Source organism: Ursus americanus, chromosome 26 (assembly GCF_024610735.1).
Source record: "Ursus americanus isolate L20-20 chromosome 26, mUrsAme1.1.p, whole genome shotgun sequence".
Classification (NCBI taxonomy): domain Eukaryota; kingdom Metazoa; phylum Chordata; class Mammalia; order Carnivora; family Ursidae; genus Ursus; species Ursus americanus.
In genome coordinates, this window is record NC_142152.1 from 40,843,353 (window position 1) to 40,865,285 (window position 21,933).

Here is a 21,933-nt window from a genome sequence, read left to right on the forward strand (position 1 = left end):
AAATATTAAGAATTAAGTATTTTTATATGCATTAGAAGAAAATAGTGCATCACATCCATGGTATTTTAACTGGGTTCCCCAGAGAGCTGTATCTGAGTCAAAGGCCCACGTGAGAGGAGCTTTCGAGGGAGTGTTCCCTCTGGGAGCAGGAATGAGGGGAGGGCAGGGCAGCAGAAGGAGGAAGAGCCAACATAGGCATTTGGTCCTGATCAGGCCATTGCTCTCAGCCGCCGACTGATGAGGACTCCGCTGCGCAGGACTCGTATTTGTGGGGGAGAGGGAGAAGCATAAGCCCATCAGCTACTGTCTGCCTCTGACAAACGATTGACATTAATTGCCCTGCCCCTGGAGGTGTTCCCTGGCGGCCCTGCGAGGGTCCCATGGCATCCGCCGGAGCGGGGACAGGGAGGCAGGTCGGAGCCCGGGCAAGCCTGGTCCCTTCGTGGTGGCTGGAATCAGAGCCAGAGAGGCAGGAGGAGCGGCAGTGATGCAGGAGAGGTGCTTCTTGCGTGCGGATTTGCAAATATTATCACTAAATAGAGAGGAAATAGATTTCATTGTTTCATCTCTTGGTGCATTGCTTCTTGATTTTCAGCCCTTGCTGCAGTTTCCTAGCCTTCCAGGGTGACTTCATCCGTGTCTTTCTAGTACTTGTGTGCTTTCTTTTCTTTTTGTTGTGCCCAAACGTTTTCATCTCTGATCCAGTTGCAATGACATATACGGTTGGAGGGGTGTATCCAATTTTACCCTTTTTGTCTGTTTTTTCAGTTATCCCAGTACCACTTAGTAAAAGTTTCATTTTCTCCCACTGGTTTAAGATGCTGTCTTTGTCATTTTTAACTAATTTGACCTATTTCTGGGTTTTCTGTTACATTCCATTGGCCTATATTTATTCATGTGCCAGTACTTCACTTTTAATTAACGAGGTTTTACAGTAGGTTTTAATATTTAGTAGGGCTAGTACTCTCTTGTTGTTCTAGTGTGTTGATTTTATTCTATTTTTTTTTAAAGATTTTATTTATTTATTTGACAGAGATAGAGACAGCCAGCGAGAGAGGGAACACAAGCAGGGGGAGTGGGAGAGGAAGAAGCAGGCTCATAGCGGAAGAGCCTGATGTGGGGCTCGATCCCATAACGCTGGGATCACGCCCTGAGCCGAAGGCAGACGCCTAACCGCTGTGCCACCCAGGCGCCCCGATTTTATTCTATTTTTTAAATTTTATTTATTTATTTGACAGAGGGAGAGGCAGCGAGAGAGGGAACACAAGCAGCGGGAGTGGGAGAGGAAGAAGCAGGCTTTCCCGCTGAGCAGGGAGCCCGATGCGGAGCTCGATCCCAGAACGCTGGGATCATGACCCGAGCCGAAGGCAGACACTTAATGACTGAGCCACCCAGGCGCCCCCTGGTGTGTTGATTTTAAAGAAGTCTAAGTAATAGCACTCATGTTACATAGACATGACAAAAATCATGAATGACTAGAGTTTGGGAAACAGTGCTTCGCCCCAAAGGAACAAATCTGGAATGGCATGACAGGCATCTATATGCCCCCTGGGGAGAATTCTCATTGATGACATGATGCGTGTGGCTTTTGAGTAAGAATCCAAGAGATGTGAGTGAGGCTAGAGATCACTCACAAGCAGTGTCCTTTCAGGTACGACTGTTAGCACGTCAAGGCAATCCCTATCCTTAGTCATCCTCCCCCCAAATTACTGATGAAACCACAGTTTATTTTAGAGATTTTTGACCTGTTAAAAACACTCATTCATAAAACCATAGAAAGTTAGAAATCCTCTAAGTCTGGTGGTTTTTAATCCTCACTGGGTATCAGAAACGCTTGAAAAGGCCCTCTTCCCTGGCTTCTTCCCATGCCAGGGCCCTACCTCAGAAGATTCCGTTAATCTGGGATAAGATGTTCTGTTGTTGTTTTGTTTTATTGTTAAAGTCTCTAGATTATTATTAAATGTGCAGCCAGAGTGGAGAACTACTGACCTAGTCACCAGGTCAGGAGCAAGGCTGATTTTTCTGGCATTGCATTTCCAACACCCAGCAGTAGACTGGAACGTAGAAAGTGCTCAATAGATTTTGTTGAATAATATGCGAGTCCCTCCTTTCTCAGATGAGAAAATGGACACAGACTCTAGAAGTCTCTTGCCTGGGGCTCACAAGGTAGTGGGCTAATATGGGCAGGAAGCACAGGTTTGGTCTTTTTTCCCCACCGTCCTCTGTCCACATCCTCTCCTTTACTTATAGGCAGAAGTGGGCAAGAGCAGTTGCTCTCTTGACTCATGTGTTGTCCAGTGTTGTGATCTTGACCCCAGCTCTTCCTTCTCAGTCCGGCAAACAATACAGCTCGGGGGTGAGCCTGAGACTTTGTGATAAGATCATTGGACTGTGTCAGCCTGTGTTCGGTGTCAGCCCACCTCGTGGGACGGGGGAGGCCAAGAAGAGAAGGAGTCAAGGACACGGCCAAGTGCTGTTCCCTGTGCACCTGCTATGTGCTAGGCTCTGAGCCTGCGAGTTTACAGCTGTCTCATTTTTTCGATGGGAGTTTCACACCCTCGATTGTAGCCATAAAGCACATTAGAGTTTGAAATAGAATGCGTGATGACATTACTTTTAATTGATGCTTTATTTTAGTTAGGACGTATGGTTTTTTGTTAGTCAACAGTAATTCCAATCTGTTTTCCCATAGCCCACGTTGCTTCATTCAGTCTTGATTTGGGTAGTCCCCTGGGAAAGACTCAAATTTCAGAACTGGTGTGGTTTTAAACAAAGGTTGTGTTAAGTTTGCTGGATTTGGGGGTTCTTCTGGCAGTGGTTTTTCAGGTTGTTTGGACCAGTCTTACTAAGAACAGGAGAAGGTGGAAAGTTAAGAAAGAAAATCAGTTTGAAGGCATGGGAGAGCTCCCAGGCAGAAGGATTTGCAGAACCAAGATTCAGGAGAGCAGACGGGTATGCCTGACATTTGGCACCATTTCTCCCCTTGAAACATTGCTGAAATCATTGAAGTTGCCACCTGAGAAGATGATTAGAGCTTTAGGCAGATTCATGGGACTGGGGAGATGTTGGTGTTCAGAACTCGCCAAGGAGGAGGAGCCCTCGTAAACTTGCCAGGTTTTTCCTTTGGGCTCTGCTTAGGGACAAGGGTGAACCAGAGAGAGACTGGCCCTTTTAGAAGCTGAAGGACTGCTCTGAGTCACCTCAGTATCTGATTATCTTCAGGTGACATGCGGTTGTTTGTATCCCCCAACCTACCTGCCTGTTGGAAGCAAGAGTAAATCCTTTCTAGAGGAGTCTCCAACTACCTGTGCAGTTTTCATATGCAGCGAGTGGCCCTCAGTCAGAAATGACCAGATAGAGCTTTGAGAAGGTAGAACTTAACCAAAAACAAGGGAAAGCATTGACAATAGTAATAGACAAAATAAAATCATCAACTTGGGTTTTAAAAGAACTGAGAGTAGTATGTTTAAGGGAAAAATTGTGTTGTTCCTTCCCTTGTTCATCATGGCCAGCCCAGCTTAGAGGCTGACTCCGACTCCAGCCAAGGGTGTTTCTAGTCTGACTGTGGTGAGCAGGTGTGTCTGCCTCTTGTCCTCAGGTATATTTGCATGGTGGTAAGCATCTTTGCTTTATCCCATCCTGGGTAGCTTTGAGGTTGGGACAGGAGAGAAATTGGGAATGATGACCACAGGCTCTTTGACCTGAGAACCAGAAGAGCCCCTGAAGGTCAGTCTTTGGATCTTACTATGCTTTTTATCCTTGAGAGACGTGGACATTGTGATTGGGTTAGGCAATGTAAACACTCATGGATGTAATTTTATACACTAAAGGTGGTGTTAAATATTTAACATAAATAGCATTTCAGTAAATGTGAATTATTTAAAAATACTTTTAAATTTCAAATTTACTATAGTAAATGTGAATTTTTTAAAAAGTATAGACTTCTTTGTATTATAACTACATAACTACTACTTATTTATCTATTTTCATGTATCAGATCTGCTTAAATTTTTACTGGAAATATATATATATTCAGTACCGGCCACATGCAAGGCAGTGGCCCAGGAACAAGGCTACAGACTCCAGCAAGAGCTGGCCCTTAGAGAGCCAAGAAGGGGGGCTGAGCCTAAGATGAAAGTGCCAGAAAGGAGGTGGGAATTTTTGGTTTTATTTATTTTTATATTTTTGCATTTGCAGTGGGCTAGGCTAGGGAATGTTACCTTCTGTTCCGGTTCTTCCCTTTTGCACTTCTTTGAGCTGGTTCATCTTCTTCCTGTTGGCTTTTAAGTTCCTTAAAGACCAGTGGTCTTCAGAACGTCTTGCCTTATCTTAATTAAATATCCTCCGGTCTTCCAGTTTTTCATGATTTATCTCTAATTATTGTCCCTTTTGAGGGCCTTCCTTTCACTGAGCTCTGACATGCTGAAGCCCCATTAGCAATGTAAAAATTTAAATTCTGTAACTGGCTTAGTCAGAGAATGATGTTGGCCCTGGCCACAAACAAAACCCTCTGTTCAAAGTGGAAACACACCACACCTTGGAGCCCATATACCTATAGACAGATCAGATGTACCGCTGGCACCGCCATCTTGTGCCAGCTGAGGTTTCTGACTGAGCAACGTCAGGGTCCTGTTTATAAACACTTCCTTTCCTGGCAAGAGGGAGAACGCTCTCCTCAGTTTGTGTCACTACATAAAACAGAACTGTAAGCGACACACTGAATCAGAGAAAGAGTCCCAAATAGAAGAGCAGCACTGGGAAGAGGAGCAGCTGGTCCCTCACAAGAGCAAAGAGTAAAGTGCCTTCGAGTGCCCGAGTCTGTGGCTGATGAGGCAGCGCTACCGTGAATCTCAGACGGGTCATCGCTCACCGAGTGTTTATGGGGCGCACGGTGCTGGTCCGTGGGCTGTAGGCGGAAGACAGTTTTCTGCACGGTAGCTCAGTCCCAAGGAGACGGAGCGCAGGCACCTTCGGTTCGGCATGTCTGACACTGGCCTCACTCTTGCTAAGTTTATGACCAATTGGTTTTTTTGTTTTGTTTTGTTTTGTTTTAATTTATGTGAGAGACAACCAGCGAGAGAGGGAACACAAGCAGGGGGAGTGGGAGAGGAAGAAGCAGGCTCCTAGCGGAAGAGCCCGATGTGGGGCTCGATCCCGGAACGCCGGGATCACGCCCTGAGCCGAAGGCAGACGCTTAACCGCTGTGCCACCCAGGCGCCCTATGACCAATTGGTTTTTGAAAAAAATGACAAGATAATTGAATGGGGGAAATAGCCTTTTTGACAAATGCTGGGACAAATGAATATCCACAAAAAAAGAATGAAGTTGAATCTCTACCTCACTCTATGTACGGAAGTGAACTCAAACTAGATTATGCACTTCAGTGTAAGAAGTGGAACTTTAAAACTGTTGTAGGAGAAAATATGAGAGAATCTTCATGGTTTGGGGTTAGGCAGTGGTTTCCTAGAAATGACACCAAAACACAATGATAAAAGAAAAAATAGATAAATCGCATTTCATCAAAATTAAAAGCTTGTGTGCTACGCGCACCCCATACTGTCAGGGAGTTGAGAAGACAGCTCACAGCATGGGAGAAAATACTTGCAAATCATATATCTGCTAAGGGAGTTACATCTAGAATATATAAAGAACTCTTACAACTTAATAATTAAAAGACAAATAATCCAACTTAAAAATGGGCAAGTGATTTCAATGGATGCTTCTCTAAGGAAGATATACAAATGGCCAGGAAGCACATGAAAAGGTGCTTAGGCTCCTTAGATGTGAGGAAATAGAAACCAGAGCCACAGTGGGACACCATCTCACCACCCACTGGGAGAGCTAGAATAAAAACGCCGGTAGCAAAGATTGGTGAGGACATACGTGACCGTCACACACTGAGTAAGTGGCAACGTGGGTAAATCCCCTACTGGAACCCTCAGCCGTTGCTGGGGTGAACGTAAAAGGGTGCAACAGCTTTGGAAAACAGTGTGGCAGGTCTTCAGATATTAAATACACAGAGTTACCATAGGTCTCAGCATTTCCACCCGTAGGCATATGCCCAAAAGAAAATAAAACACAGGTTTACACAAAACTTACACATGGATGTTCATCACAACGTTATTCATAACAGCCAAACAATGGCGACAGCCTACACGTCTATGGCCTACGACTGCATAGACAAGGTGTGGTGTGCCGCACGCTGGAGTATTAGTCAGTACCGGCACTGACACAGTGTGGATGAACTTCGAGCACATGATGCTGAGTAAATGAGACCTGTCGCAGAAGGTCACATACTGTGTGATTCCATTTATATGAAATGTCCAGCAGCGGCAAATTCATAGAGACAGAAGGTAGGTTCGTAGTTGCTTGGGGCGCATGGGGGTGGGAATGGGAAGTGGCTGCTCTTTGGGGGATGGTGAAAACTTAAAAAAATATATATTATTATTTCATTTTATTTTGTTTTATTTCTTTTTTTTAGAGAGAGAGTGCATGAGTGGGAGAAGGGACGGAGAAAGAGGGAGAGAGAGCATCTTAAGCACTCAGCACAGAGACCGACTCGGGGCTCAGTCACGACCCTGAGATCATGACCTGAGCCAAAATCAAGAGTTAGATGCTTAACCAGCTGAGCCACAATTTTTTTAAAGTAATCTACCCCCAACATGGGGCTGAAGCTTACAATTCCAAGATCAAGAGTCCCACGTTTCACTGACTAAGCCAGCCAGGCTCCCCAAAAACATTCTAAATTTAGATTGCAGTGATGGTCACACCATGCTATGAATATACTAAAAAATCATGAATTGTATACTTTAAGTGGATGACTATCATGGAATAAAAATTTGTTTCTCGGTTAAATGTTTTTAAACCAAATTCACTGCTTTCCTCCCCATTCTCTGTGAGACATACACTGGTGATCCCCACCGGAGACACGGAGACTTACTGGAGTCATTCAGTTCCCTCCTGCCACAGTCAGGTGCCCATGTTGTCGTTTTTTCCTCCTTGAAATCTCTGTTGTCTGTCCCCTTCTCCAGAGCCATGATACTGAATTAAGTCAGGTCTTCACCATTGTTAAAACACTCTAATTACATTCCACTTCTTAAAAAGGCTCTCTGACTCCTTAGCATAGTATTTAAAGTCTTGCATGAACTGGCCTCTCTCTGCCTCTTCAGATTAATTTCCTCTACTCGCCTTATAAGGAATGTACCCTCACATGTTCTTTGCATATGATATTCCTCCTGATTGTAATGCCACATTTCAAGTGATTGTGACAGCCACGTGTGGCTGGTGGCTACCATGTTGGACACACAGATTGTAGAACTTCCACGTTATATCATAGGCACTTAGTAAATATTTGCTGAATGAATGAATGTGATCATAGCTGTTGTCTGTGACAGGCATTCACCAGCTTCTGCTTTCGTGTTCCCTGGGTCATGAGTCAGCATATTGGACACCTCGATCGGTCCTAGCTATCTCTTCCTTCTTCTGGTTACACTTAGCTGGTGTTTGCTTCTCTGAAATTTCTGCTGATTGATTCAAGTTCTGCATCATCCAAAACAGCACCCACGCTATTAGACTATGGCAGTCATTTCCTCAAAATCTGTTCCACCCTGGGTGAAACACTTGGCTCATGTAAGCCTTGTGTAACAGTCAGCGGTCTCCAGTTTGTTAGTGCTTCTTGCAGTTGTTGACTACAGATGTGGTGTGACCAGTGCAGAATCCAGGGCGGTATCAACTCTCTCTCTGATACATACATTTCAAGTTGTGCAGCCCTAATTATAGGTGTGGCAGATGCTTCTGCCACAGAGTTCAGCAGTTAGCCCAGGAACTGGCTGAAAGAATTATTCATTGAATGTATGTTGAATTAAGACTTTTTAAATTTTTTTGAAGTACAGTGTTTTCTCCTAAATTTTAATCAGATCTGAAATTTTTTCTTTTTTTAAAGATTTTATTTATTTGAGAGAGAGAGAGCTTGAGCAAGAGCACGCATGAGCAGGGAGGGGGCAGAGGGAGAAGGAGAAGATCTCAAGCAGACTTCACACCGAGCGCAGAGCCCACTTCTGGGCTCAATCCCATGACCCTGAAATCATGACCTGAGCCGAAATCAAGAGTCGGACACTCAACCCACTGAGCTACGCAGGTGCCCCTGAAATTGTTTCTTAACTGCTCTTAGGGCACCTCTTTTTTTTAAATCATAAAAATATTTGATCATTGTGGAAAATTTAAAGAATATGGGTAAGCAGCAAGAATTAGAGGACAAGTGCTCATTATCACATCATCCAGAGATAGTCACTGTAGCTTTCTGCTTTGTGTCCATTTTCTATGGCCACACATTTTTAAAAAAACGTATATACTGCAGATTTGTGCTGTATATTATTGTTTAATGACATACGCCATGTTTAATGACATATTTGTGTCATTAAATATTCTAGAGCTTACCTTTTCTCAACATTTTATCATGAAAATTTTCAGACTTAGAAAAATTGAATTATCTAGTAAATACCTATATACCTATCACCATTTTACTTAATTTGCTTTGTCCCTTTTCTATCCATGTATTTATTTTTCTATCGTTCCATCAATTCATCTTATTTTTTTTTGTAAAAGTTTAACTTTTTAACAACTGTACAGTATTTCATTGACTGGAGGTATCTAGATTATTTAACCACATTGTCAACCAATTGTTGGGTACTTAGGTTGTTTTCCATTTACATTATTGTTGTTTTCTCATTGTTGACTTTTGAGATTTTGTTACATTCTAGATAGAAGTCATTTATCAGATCTATAGTCTACAGTGTTTCCTCCCAGTGTGTAGCTTGCCCTTTCATTTGCTTTTTTTTTTTTTTTAAGTTTTTATTTATTTATTTGAGAGAGAGAGTATACGTGCACACAAGAGCAGGGGGAAGGAAAAGCAGACTCCCTGCTGAGCGGGGGCCTAATCCCAAGACCCTGGGATCATGACCTGAGCCAAAGGCAGACGCTTAACCGACTGAGCCACCCAGGCACCCAGCCTTTTCATTTTCTTAGTGGTGTCCATATATTTTTAATTTAATGAAGTCCGGTTTACCAGTATTTTCTTTAATGGATCATTCTTTGCCTACTCCAAAATCAGGGAGATTTTTCTCCTATGTTTGCTTCTAGAATGTTTATAGTTTTCATTCTTACACTTAGTCTGTGATCCATTTTAAGTTAATTCTTGTGTGTAGTGTGAGGTAAGGGCCTAAGTTCACATTTTTGTATATGGATTTCCAGTAATTTCAGTGCCATTCGTTGAAAAACACATGCTTTTCCCCATGAGTTTTCTTAGCATCTGTACTGAAAATCATTTGACTCTCTACTCATTCATTTTTAACTTGGTACAGGATAGAATAGATCTCATTTCTGTTTAACTGTGTTTTGCCTCTGTTCTGATGGCTTCATTTATAACTAGTGTTTTGGAAACGGCTTATTTTCTGTGGTAGATCCCATCTTGATTTTGATGGTGGGTGGCAAAGGTATGGCGAGTTGTAAAGAATTGGGAAAATACCATCAAGGGTACCCTGTTCTTTCCCCTTCTCCCTGTCATTACAGTTGGTTATTTGCCTAGGAACATGGGTGATAACTAGATACTTGGTGAAGTGTTCACAAGAACAGTGATCGAGTAAATGCCTTAATTGTGAAAAAAACATCTTCTGGCATGTACCAGGTTATCAGTAAAGCTCAGAAATCTTCCTTAAGACTAAAAGTTCCTTTTTTCCAGTGCTCTCTCTTTTGAAGTCTGCTTTCTTTGGGGAATAATTTAATCCCTTTTTACAGTTTGTGAAAATGTGACAAAATGTGAACTTTGAGTTCGAAAGTGTAGTTTGGCAAGAAGTTCTGTACTCTATTTCCTAATTAGTGTACTTGGTGATAATGATAACTATAGCTGGTATTAATGAGTATTGCTGCGCCAGGCACTTTTCTAACCACTTTACGTACGTTGTCTCTAATCTTTGCAATAACCTCAGAAGGTAGGTACTACTGTTGCTCTCTTTTTATGGGTGAAGAGTCTGAGGCACAGCAAGACAAGTGACTTGTGTGTTTGGGGAAAGCCTGGGCCCCAGCAGGTCCCAGTTTTGGGAATCACAGCTCTGTACTGCTCAAAAATTCACGGCTGTGGAGTTCCAGAGAGTTCCAGAGACACTTATTTAATCTGCAGTCCAAGCCTCCAGTTTGTACTCTGTATTTCCCATCTTTGTTATTGTGTTCATTTTTTAATCACTTGTAAGTATAATCACTTGCCTAGGTGTAACTCTCTTGGCATTTCTGGTAGGGCGGGCATAGCTATCTCGCTTCTCATCTGGAATTTCAAGCTTTGAGTAAGTAAAGAAGCCAGAAGGAAAGGGTCATGCAGATGTTTAGACTCATAATTGAATTTCTTCTGTCAGTTGTTTTCTTGCCTAAAAGGTAGGGTCATGGCCTCCTGCACGTATTAATTGGCAGGTAGGCACATTCTTTATATAGTAAAAGTCAGGAAACGGGAATTTTACTGCCACAGTTGGGTGTATCGTATCTGTTCAGTGTCCATGGGCCAGGGTGAGTGATTTCAATCCTGGGAGAAGAAAGGGTTAGCACAGGGAGTCCAGGGAGTGGGAATGGGTGGTTGTCTGTGGGGGATGGGAGAAGGGAGCTAGGCTTAGATTCAGGGGATCTAGGGGCTAGGCCTGGCTCTGCCTGAACTTGCTGCTGATCTTGGAGAATTGTCCCCTCTGCTAAACCTCATTGCTACCTCATCGCTACCAAGCATCTGTTTATGAAGGAAGGGGATCAAACTGCCTGATGTCTCAGGGCCCTTCCACTTCCTCAGCCTGAGGTTCTGGGAGGACTTTCTGACTCGGGAGGACAGACTTATTATTCAGGGTGCTGGACATCCAAAATTAGGGCAGAACCAAGTCATGTGAGCCATAGACATAAATCTCTCCTTTTCTTGGTTGGTCTCATTAAGGAGACGTGATTCTGATGGAAGTATGCTCCAGACTCGTAAGTAGGGCTGAAGTCACGGCTTTATTTTCCTCCCTCCTCAACTTTCCCAAAGGGACGGACTATAGACTGTTCCCTTTCTGTTGTCGAGCATGGCGCACAGTGCCGAGCTTGCCTTTGATCAGGTTCACTTAACTGCCTGGATCCATGGTTTCCTCTCTGCGAGATAGGGTAGTAATCCCCGACTTGCCCACCATGCTAGATGGTTCTTTGACCATAGAAGACGATGTCTGAGAAACGCTTCCAAAGCGCTCTGTAAATGTTAGATCTCATTAAGGTACGACACAGTGAGCATGGGGACATGCAGCTATGTAAGGGTTTCAGCGAGTGGCACCTCAAAGAAGTTAGCACTTCCTCTTAGACCGTGGAAAGAAGCAAGAGTTCCCATCTTTATCGTCAGGAAAACAGACCTGCAGTCGTGGGCACCGGCACTTGTGTCCACGGCACGTTCTGTGCTGTGTGGTCAGGACGCTGGGCCATACGGGAGCAGGGTTTCTTGGGAGGCTCTGATTCCAGTCCCATCAAGGCAGACTTTATTTTCAGGTAGACAGGGATTAGGCTCTTCTGGGAAAGCTCATGAAGCTCAGTAAATTATTACTAATTAATAAAATCTGCATGTTTGTTAGATTTTAAAGGCTTCCTAAAATTAGTTTATTGGAGCCAAGGGGCTGTAAAATAAACTGACCAAAAAAAACTCCCGTAATGATCATAGCAAGTTTTCCCATTTATACTATACAAAAATCTTTTACATAATTAGCACGGCATCCCAAGAGGTAGGTAAATATTATTCTCATTTTAGGAGTGAGAGAGCTAGGGCTTGGAGAAACAACTTGTCCAGTGTCACTCAGTCTGTTATTGGCACACGTGGGGCGGGGTGGGGGGGGGGGGAAGAAGAGCTAGCTTTTATTGAACTGCTACTAACTGCAAACCGCTTTCACATTTATGACCTCATGTGGCCATGTGATAGCCTTACAGATCGGCACCGTCCTGTTTCATAGATGAGGCAACTGAAGGTCGGCAGGGTTAAAAATTAGTGTTTCAAAGGTAACAGCTAGAAGGACAGAGCTGGTCCTAACTCCACCTGTGTGTGGTTCCAGAACTCAAACTGCTGCACACTGTTGTCTCTCAAGTCGTGGATTCCTTCATTCATTCAATGCATATTTATTGTATGCCTGGTGATGTCCCAGGCCTAGGGTTTCACTTGCCCTAGCTTGCTCTTCTCGTTTCCCATGGATCTCTAACTTGAGATGTCATCTATCACGTTAATGGTGTTAGAATAGTTTGTTCAGGTTGTACACTTCTGTGTATGTTGGGAGGGTATATATAAAATAGTGTTACTGTTTTTATAAAAATCATATCCATTCATTGTAAAAATTAAGCAATACAGAAAAGTACAAAATAAAGTACAAATGACCAGGGATGCCAGTTCCCTGGAGATAAGCAATTGTTAGCATTTGGCTGACATGCTTCCACACCTCTCTCTATGCGTATACATACACGCATGAAAGCAGAACAGTAACAGAACAGCTATGTTTACTGAGCTGTTCCATAGCGGCTCTGGCCTGAGCAACTCCATGGTTCTCACCCAACCCCCTTTGAGATAATAATGTTCCCCATTTTACTTGGAAGGAAACTGATATTTTAGAACAGTGAAGTAATTTAATTTGCCCAAGGTCAAGTCACGGTAAGCTCTCTGAGTCTGAAGGCTGAGCTGGTGACCACTGGGCCGGGCTGTACCTGGTAGTGCATCCCTGAGAATGCCCTGTACTGGAGGTTCTTTTCTGTAACTTGCTTTTTTGTTTGATTCGTGGAGGTGTTTGTTACACAACAATAATTCATACTTTGTAACAATCCTCTATCATGTTTTTACTCAACAATATTAACAATAGGTCTGCGTTTGCAGTGACTCCATATTTTTTTTTTATTATTTTTCTTAAAAGATTTTGTTTATTTCAGAGAGAGTGAGAGCATGAGCAGGGGAGGGGCAGAGGGAAAGGAAGAGAGAATCTTGAGCAGACTCCATGCTGGGCTCGGAGCCCAGTGCGGGGCTCTATCTCATGACCCTGAGATCATGACCTGAGATGAAACCAAGAGTTGGCGCTCAACTGACTGAGCCACCCAGGTGCCCCTGTACTGATTCTTTATATACACTGTATTTTATTTGCCCAGTCCCTGTTGATGGATATTTTGTTTATTGCTATTTTAAGTTACAGAAAAATCAATATCTTTGTGCTCTTTTGGTTTTAACTTGTTCTATGGTGGTTAAAAGTTAGGCAACCTATGTTTGAGTGTGATCAGCTCTGCCACCTTTCAACTGTGTGATCTTGGGGAAATTATTTCATCTTTCTGTTCCTCAGTCTCTCCATCTGTAAAATGGGAAAAATAAGAGAACCTGACTCCATGCTGCCCGCCCCCCCCAGGATTAAGGTCATTGATACAATAGGCAGAGCAGAACAGGGGACATAATAACTGCTCGGTGACTGTTAGCCCTTGTTTATGGGGCACTGGTTGGTGGAGGTGGTAGGAGTTTTTCGACTAAGGTGCCATGGATCGCTTCTGGGAAGATGTCGGTGGATCCCTTCCAAGGAAGAGGGGGCATCGTGAGAGGGTGACTCTTTTGTCCTGTGAGGTCAGCATGAAAGTTTATATTTTCCAGGATCAACCAATGCCCTCAGGGCAAAAAGGGGCTTCTGTGTCCACTTGCCTTTTCAGACCCTCTTCTTTCTTTTCAGTTTTAGCCTAGAAATTCCTCGCCATCTTGACAGCAATCTGATGCCTTTAGAAATGTCTGCTTGTTTTTTAGCAGTTTTACCTGGCTTTTTGGTTATTTTCACTAGAAGAGTTGATCTAAATAACCCCGTTCATCGTCACTGGAACTGGGAGGTCACTCCGACTTCATTTAAAGATCAGTGCTGATTTCTAATCTCTCATCACATGATGGCTGTCCTGGAAATGACAATACTTGTCTGGCACACCTGGGAATGTAGCTGTTTGCCATGGGAGGGACTGGCTTTGGGGCCTGGGGCACTGGCCTCACAGAGAGCCGAGGGCTCCAGATGCCAGAGCCCCTTACCTAGTGGAGGCATGGCAGTAGGGGAGGCTCGCTCGAGAGGACTCGTTGATGAAAGAGAAGTCAACCTCCGACTGAGGGAGATAGTTTTCAGAGAGAGCGTGTAGCGCGAGCAGCGTCTGTCTCCTGCCGTCCCAGTAGGAGGAAGGGAGTGGGGTTTCCTGCCTCTGCACTCTTGACATTTTGGGCAGACAGTTCTTTGTTGTGCAGGTCTGTACACAGTAGGGTGGTTAGCAGCACCGCTGGCCTCTGCCCACCGGGGGCCCGTAGCACTCCTGCGTCCCCAGTTGTGATGGCTGACGGTGTCTCCACACGGTCCATGGCCCCTGAGGCATTGAGATGGCCCCAGGTGAGACTCCGGTGGTTGAGCAGTGAGCGGGTCTCCGACTTTAACATGTACCCGAGCCCCCTGGAGAGCTTGCTAAGACACGGATGGCTGGGTTGCACCCTCCCTCCCGAAGTCTCTGATTCGGTTAGTCTGGGGAGGGGCTGAGAACGTTCATCTTTGACAGGCTCGCAGGTGATGCCCTTGCCGCTGGGGGAGGTGCCTGCCTTTGGGAGGCGCTGGTTTAAAGGACGAGCACCTCCATTTGAAACCAGGGGACTAGTTCTGAGTCCATCTCTGGCAGTAGCTGTGGGACCGTAGACAAGGTGCTCTGTTCTTTTTCTGTGGTCCGAATGAGACGGGCATTTTTCTTAGAGTCGCTGATGCCACTTAATGAAATCTATGAAGCCCTGCAAGTTCCACATTCTCTTGATAGAGTACAGTGGTTCTCAAAGTTTGGTTCCTTCAGTGCCTGTGTCCCTTTTGCCCTCCTTTCTCTCAGTATTTGCTGTGGGGTCCCAGGAAGGTAGCATCATAGGAGAGTGAATGGTTTGAGAACGAGGCATGGAACATAACCAGGGGCTCATATTGTTTCGTGCTCATGGAAATACATTTTATAAAAAGAACCGCAGTTCCAAATGCAGTCAGCTTCCTGGCGAATCCCAGTTCAGCATTAGGGCTGCATCGGAAGGTCTTAATCACTTTGTCCCGATACCTATTAATTTAAACACCAGGGTTATATAGGCTGGGCGTCGGAGCTTTTTGTAAGAAGGAGTATAAACACCATTGCAAGACTTATGCAAATGGAACGTTTTTGGAAACTAAGAAGCAGTGCTATTTTGGAGGAGGAAAAACACCACCTTGTACATTTTAGTAGGGAATCAGAAATAGAGAAAGCCTGATTATCAGAAATAAAATGTGAGAAAGAAAAACTAGCTTTTTGAGGGAACAAATTTAAAGCAGGACTTCTCAAGTTACAGCTCTCTTAGGCATATATTCATATAATTTCTTTACCATTATGTCTTCCCTTTAAGTCCTTCTCTAGACAGAACACGTGTTAAATAAAGGTTCTCCTTTTTAGTGCTTGTGTTATTGGGAAAGGATTGCATGGTCAGGATTGGTGCCTAGACTCTAGATCTTAGGTGCCCAAAACACAGGGGCAACTCCCCTCTTTGAAGGCGGCATAGACCTCATGTCTCTGTGGTCTGGTTTTAGATGTATTTATTTAGACCCCTCTTTTACTTCCCTACCTTCGAAATAAAATATCCATCCCTGCCTTGCCAGCAGGTGCCAGAAATTCCCACGTCGTTCATTCACTCGGTCTCTACCATGGTCTGAATGTTTGTGTCCCACCGTAATTCGTATGTTGGGATCCTAACCCCCAATGCGATGGCATTAGGAGGTGAGGCTTTTAGGAATGGCATTGGTGCCCTTATGAAAGCGACCCTGTGGAGCTCCCTGCCCCTTTCCTCCATGTGCAGATACAAAGAGAAGCTTGCAGCCTGGAAGAGGGCCCTTCCCTGACCGTGCTGGTGCCCTGATCTTGGCCTTCCAGCCTCCGGAATTGTGAGGGATTCCTGTGTCTTCACAAGCTCCCCAGACGGCAGCATTTTGTTATGCTGGAGCCCGAGTGGACCAGGCATTCTCCACCTTCCAAAGGCCCCCACTGGACTGTTCCCAGAAATTCCCTTCTTCACTTGCTTCTTGGAAGACACTTAACATGCCAGAGGCTTTGGAATCCACTCATTCTTGCAGTTCTGTAGAACGTTTAATTAATTAATTAGTTCATTCGTTCCGATTCCCTACCTTCTGTGGAAAATGCAGATATGAGCAAGACATTCTCTGATTCACTCGCTTTCTTCTTTGACTTCATATTATTGTGCCAGTTAGTGTGGGTTGGGTTTGTGTCTCTGTAGTGGGTTGGTTTGTGACTTCCAAGCACTATTATATGGGAAGCAAAGGGATGATAGGGGTGAGTTTGTGAAGTTGGGGGATTAGAGTTAATTATGGTAAGTGCCTCAGAATAGCCAGATCTGGGGGAGGGGGAGGGGCTCTGTGAATCAGCGCCTATGAATCAGACCATCCCTTTTTTAAGAGACCCACAAGTGTGATAGTTGGAGAGAATTCGGAGAAGCACTGAAGGCTGGAAGTTCTGGAAAATAGCACCCCCCCCCCATTTCAGGATGATTTGATCTAAGAAAACTAGGCAGTAATTTAGAATTAACTTCAGTCATTTGAAGGATTTCGCAAAATAAGAGGATGTAAATGGGGCAAGAGCAAAAATGGACCAGATAGGAAAGAACTTCTTATCCACCAGTTCATGGGGAAGGATGATAAGCTATGGTGAGATATGGTAGGAAGATGACCTACAACTTGGACAAAGGCAGAAAGTATCGTGTTGGTATCCCTCAAGAGCATCGTTTCGCAAGCCCGCCTAAGGGACACCTGATGTTCTTGGAGAAGACTTCCTTTTGTAAAGTTAGATGCTAACTTGTAGGAGATGGATAAACTACACGTGATTTCTGTCTGGTAGAGATCTAAATGGTTATTTGTGTTTAGTAGAAAAGATAACTACAAAGTTTATGGTGTCATTGCTTTGTGGGACGTGAGCCAGTTTGGGATCTAACTTTACAAGATTATCACAACATTCTTTTTTGACGTTGACTCTGTGTGTGTGTTTCTTGTGTAACCTTTTGAACCAGCTCTGTCATCCTGCTGCTCCCTCATAATGACTTTAATCAGTCCTTGATACAAGCATACTGTATTTTTGTATGACCGTTAGGTTTTTAGCTTTTCCAAGTTGCACGTCGACAGAGTGAACACATATTGAAGAGATAAGCATCTGAGGTAGCTAGGCTGTTGCCCGAAGTAGGGTTTGACATATTTGACTGTGAGCTCCTTTTAGTCCTGAATTCCCACAGTTATGTGTGTTTATAAGCTCTCTTGGTCACTTGGATAATCAGTTGCGTTTATAGATCATCTAATTATGTGACCTGGATAAATACTTAAAATTCCTGCTTTGTCAAGGCCTCAGTGGCACCAAGTGGAAAAGGGCGATTTCCTGTGTTGTTGATGATAATGTTATCACTTATTTATCTAGCACGTCTAATTTACAAAACACTGGAACACTGACTATTGTCTTTGGCCCTCGAAATTTCTTTGTGAGGGAGCAGAACAGGAATTATTACCCACATTTCATAGGTGAGTAAGCTGAGACTCTGACAGGTGAAGTGACTTGCTCTGCTGGTAAGAGGTGGAGCTCAGACCACAGCTCAGCTGTTCACACTCCAGGCCCATGGGCTGTTGTACGCCGGAACCAGGATGCAAGAGGATCTTGGTAAGACCAGTGAGTTGAGGTGGGGAAGAAAACCAGTGCTAACGGGGTAACTAGGAAATCCTTTGTCACAGCTGCAGACACTTTCATAATGATTTACCAACACTGACTCTCCTTGGGTTTTCTGAGGCCTTGTGGTCTATTCCCGGCTGTTGGAAGGCCTCAGGTGTGTCTGAATCTTCTTTCACCTCCTCATCTCTCTCAGGTGGTAGGGTGCTAGACGTACTGGCAGGTGCCCAGGAAGTACTTGATGAAATATGTGAATTTGCTTTGCATGCTTTTGTCTTCATGATTCTCCCTCTATTCCTGGTAAGATTTTCTTGGCAAAGTTCTGTCTATCCGGGTGACATTGGAGCAGCTGCACTTGTTTATTCAAAAGGATAATCTGCCCTTTTATCTGACGGTTGCACCGGAAAGAGGATGCTGACTTCATCCAATTTCATCTTTTTATGAAACCTTCTCTCTCAGTCTACAAACTGCTGGTTCATTAATTCAACAGATATTTATTGAGTGATTCCGGGTGCCACCCCCGGGGCAGAGTGGTGAAGACGGAACAAGGTCCTTCCTCTCATGGAGCTTACACTTCTTTGACACATGGTTCTCATGGGGTGCTTAGTATTTCTGTTGAAGTATTTTCCACCTTTGCTCTGCTTAGTTACTAACCTAAGAACCACATGGAACAATGGGCTTGTGAGAAAGACTATCTCTGGAACATACCTGTAATCCATCAACTCGTTTTCTGCTCTTGTGTCGTGCTGCCCACGGAATCCAGGCCCTGTCAGCTCTTACCTGGACTGCTGCCGCAGCTTCTGATGTCCCCCCACTTCCACGTTCCTTCTAAGAACGAAAATCTAGTCATGTTACTCCCTTGCCTAACACTCTACAGTGGCATCCCTGGCTGCTAAAGCCCTGCTGACCTCTCTGTCTTCCTGTCTCCTCTGTTCCTTACTCCTCCGTTCCAGCCACTCTGCATGAGCAGGTGACAGCCAAGCTTGTTTCATCCTACCTCAGCTGATTCTTCTGCCTGCAGTCATCCTTCCTTGAGGTTTGCACAACTGTCCTCTGGTTGTCATTCAAATCTCGCCAAAAATATCACTCCCTAAGGGGGTCTTTCCTGTCACCTCTGCTAAGTTCAGTAGCTCCCGTCACTCTGTGGCACGTTGCTGTCTTTTATAATCTCGTCGTTATTCATTCGTGATCTGCCTTCCCCACTTAGAAGCAAGCACTGGGAGACTGAGGACTGACTGCTGTCTCCATAGCATCTGGAATAGCATCCAGCATAGTAGCCCTCCAGCTTGCTTGTTGAATGAATGCGAAGATAAGCTCCAGTAACCTGGCACGGGTATTTAGAGAGTGCTTATTTGCCGAGGGAGACTGATGTAGACAGGAATGCAGAAATAATTACCAATAACTCCTACTGTTGAGTAGTGGTAGACTGAAAAATACAATTGTGTTTGCTTTGTAGTAGAATGCTTTTTAGGGGTAGTTCTTAGTTTAAATAGAATTCTGAAAATAGAGGTGAGGGATGGCTTTATTTAAAACTTTTATTTTATTTTATTTTTTAAAATATTTTATTTGTTTATTTGACAGAGATAGAGACAGCCAGCGAGAGAGGGAACACAAGCAGGGGGAGTGGGAGAGGAAGAAGCAGGCTCATAGCAGAGGAGCCTGATGTGGGGCTCGATCCCATAACGCCGGGATCACGCCCTGAGCCGAAGGCAGACGCTTAACCGCTGTGCCACCCAGGCGCCCCTAAAACTTTTATTTTAAAGCTAGATGTCACTGTAGAAGTTTGCTTGAATTATGTAATTTGGGAGAAAGAATTAGTTCAGTGTGTAGGACTCACATTTCATATCAATTGAAGAAGGGATTTTTTTGTTTTGTTTTTAAATATTTGGAAAGGTTAATTCAACTGCAATACAAGTGCATTCAGTGAATTCAGCAAGTTTTTGACCAAAGGCCTACTGCATGCCCAGGAATGTTAGCTTTCCCACCTTGTCAGGGGCCTAGAAACACCTCCTATGAACAATCGTATTCGGTATCTCCACGTTTGTTTCTCTGGGGACTCCTCAGGCAGCCTGCATGGCCAGTCACTGCAGGAGGACAGCAGGGCCCAGTCAGGGGGGCCTTTATTCTTAGGAGGAGATGTAGAAAAAGGGGGTGTGTCCAAGCTCAGAGATGACCTGAGCTCAGAGAGCCCCACCCCATCCAGAACATCAGCACTGAGGGGGCTGCCAGTCATTTAAGCCAGGTGTTCTCAGGCTGAGTCTGCCTGCCCCTGCTAGAGGGAGGAGAGAGCCTGGCGGAGGGGACTCTGGGCCCTTCCACTCCTCCTTCAACCAGAACCCTCTACACTTATCAGCTTTATGTCCCATATAAGGGCCATTAAAAAAAAAAAAAGGTCCCATGGCAGGAACAGGCTTTGTCTGAGCCTTGAGTCATTAGTGGATGACCTGGGATGACCTTTTGTTTTTTAACATTCTGTGGTCACAGAAGTGCCTTCCCAGTCTATTCAGGGAGGAGTGGAGCTGTCAGGAGACTTGGACCCTCACTGTGGCCCTCTTCCTGGCACTTTGGTGCTATCAGTGAGCAAATGGAGTGCCTAGCCTTTGAAGATGACTCCATCCCTGGTCTGGTCCCATGTCAACACAGGATTCTAGCCCTTCTTCGTGCAGCAGCTGACACCCTTGCAGCCCTTAAAGATGCGTGCCTGGCCATGACATTCAGGCACTAGCCTGGACCAGCCCGCTAGAAGAACCCCAGATGGTCACCATGGCCCAGCCCTGTCATGGAGCCGCAGGCTGCCTGACCGACTATGGGATAAGCGCTCTGCCCGAGGCAGCCTGAGGCCGTTGGATTGTGGGTGTTGGGACCCAAGAGGGCACAGGGCTGGCAAACAATGGCATTAAGCCAACATGGCTCCAAGTCATTGCTCTGCCACTTGATAGCAGTATGACCTTGGGCAAGTTACTTAACTTCTTTGACCTCTGTTTCCCTATTAGTAAAATGGGGAATCTCATAAAATTTTGTCTACCATACATTTGGTGCTTGGATTTGGAGATTTTTCACCATTTTTCACCAACTCTGCTTGTACTAGGACTTTATGAATTACCCTGAAAGGTATAACCAGCATTCCAAGAGGAGATTCTTACATTACCGATGGAAAACAGGCCTGAAATCCAGAGGTCTCCATCCCCTGGGCCTCTGCCACATTGGACCTGCCTCGCGGCCAGGCTAAAGCACATCTGGCCAGCTCCCGCCATGGCAGATGTCTAGGAGTTGAGACTACTGCTACTCCTCCCCATACCTTGCAGATAGTGCCAAGAATGTAGGTTCTGGCCATTAGACCAACCAATACCTCTCTCAGTCAGAAGTAAGTGTTGAGTGTCCACTGTTTACTAGCCCTGTTCTTGAGGCTGGAAGGACTGGTAACAATGCCCTAAATCTCCTTTCCCTCAAGAAGCTTGCTTCTGGTTGCTTGCCAGCTGCCCCTACCCCCATCCATCTATGACTGTACCCAGGTAGTTTAATAAATAACAACATCGTATCATTGTATTTGGTATGGGCGAATTGCTCTAAGACTTGGGTAGTCTTTACTGCTTTTTTAAACTTGGGCTTTAGGGCAAGGATCCTAAGCATATATCCATACATGGTGTATATATGTATGTACACACACACACACATCCCTTATCCTGAGAATCCTAGGACAGAAATACGTTGACCCCCACCCAAAAAGTAAATGAGCTAGCAGTGAGCAGACAGAACACTTCACTGAGGAGGGCGGCCTCACCATAGAGAAGAGCGTCCACCTATCAGCACTGTCAGGGAGAGGCGGCCTTGTGAGGCAGTAACGATGATGGAGAACGTTCTGCAACTTGATGCACTCGACGAGGAGCTCTCGCGGCTCCCTGGGTGCTGCCCTGTGGGGTCCCGACAGCCGTCCTGTGAGAGAGGCATGGGCGGCATCTGCATTTCTCCAGTCGTGCATGCGGGGAGCAGGGCGCGGACAGCTCACGTCGCCTGCCATTGATCACAGAGTCAGGAAGTGGCAGATCTGGGACGTAAACTCGGTTATTTAATGACTCCGAATCTCTTGTGTTTTCTGTTATATCCTGATGCTGCCAAGAAGCTGCTGTCGCTGGAGGGTCCCAGGCAGAGTCTTGTCAGGAATATTGGGCAAGGCATTCTGGATCAGCTCAGTTGATGATT

General features: G+C 44.9%; 1 protein-coding gene across 1 annotated transcript in view; it reads left to right on the top strand.

Annotated features, from left to right (window-relative positions):
* EVL (Enah/Vasp-like) overlaps positions 1-21,933 on the top strand; it is a 143,517-nt gene that overhangs the window by 12,940 nt on the left and 108,644 nt on the right. The gene's annotated exons all lie outside the window — the stretch shown is intronic.